Consider the following 695-nt stretch of genomic DNA (forward strand, 5'->3'; position numbering starts at 1 on the left):
GCAGGAGGAATCATAAACTACTCTTGGCTGGGCCACCCCAAAGAAACGGCTGTTAACAATAATCCTCTGGATGCCACTCCCAGTTACTCACCAGTTTAACTACAGCCCTGAGCCCCCAAGTGCATTTACACGTAAGTCAGTGTGGGACAACTGAAGTGCTTTAAAAGCCGAACATGACGGTACTGAGGTCCCCATGTACAGTTCATGCTCACAGCTGGGATCATGTACCCCATTTAGGTTTTCTAATTATTTCACTATAACCACAGCAGACATACTCTTCAAGTATGCTGCAGCAGTGAGCTTCCCTCCTGCTAGCCTTTTAAGTGGACCCTCAGAGAAAATGGAAAGCAGTGGGGGACAAGACTTTATGTAGCTGGGTAGAACAGCCACTGTTGTAAAATGAGAAATAAGGACACCTTTTTTCTCATCTAGGTTGGAAAGTCAGAGGGATGCAGATCGAGAGTGAGTACTAATATAAATAATGTAATATTAAAATATAAATATAATATAAAATATAAATGATATAATTTATATAAAATATAAATCTTCTTCCTTTTTGTTTTAAATGTCGTTAGAAAATATCAGACATTGTACAATAATAGAAACATGAACAAAGAAATACAAGGAAATATTCATGAAGTAGAAAACACTAGAAAAATGTAATATTTAAAAATAAATACATGTCAAGTTAAATA

This window comes from Rhinolophus hipposideros (genome assembly GCF_964194185.1).
Source record: "Rhinolophus hipposideros genome assembly, chromosome: 4".
In the NCBI taxonomy this organism is placed as follows: Eukaryota; Metazoa; Chordata; class Mammalia; order Chiroptera; family Rhinolophidae; genus Rhinolophus; species Rhinolophus hipposideros.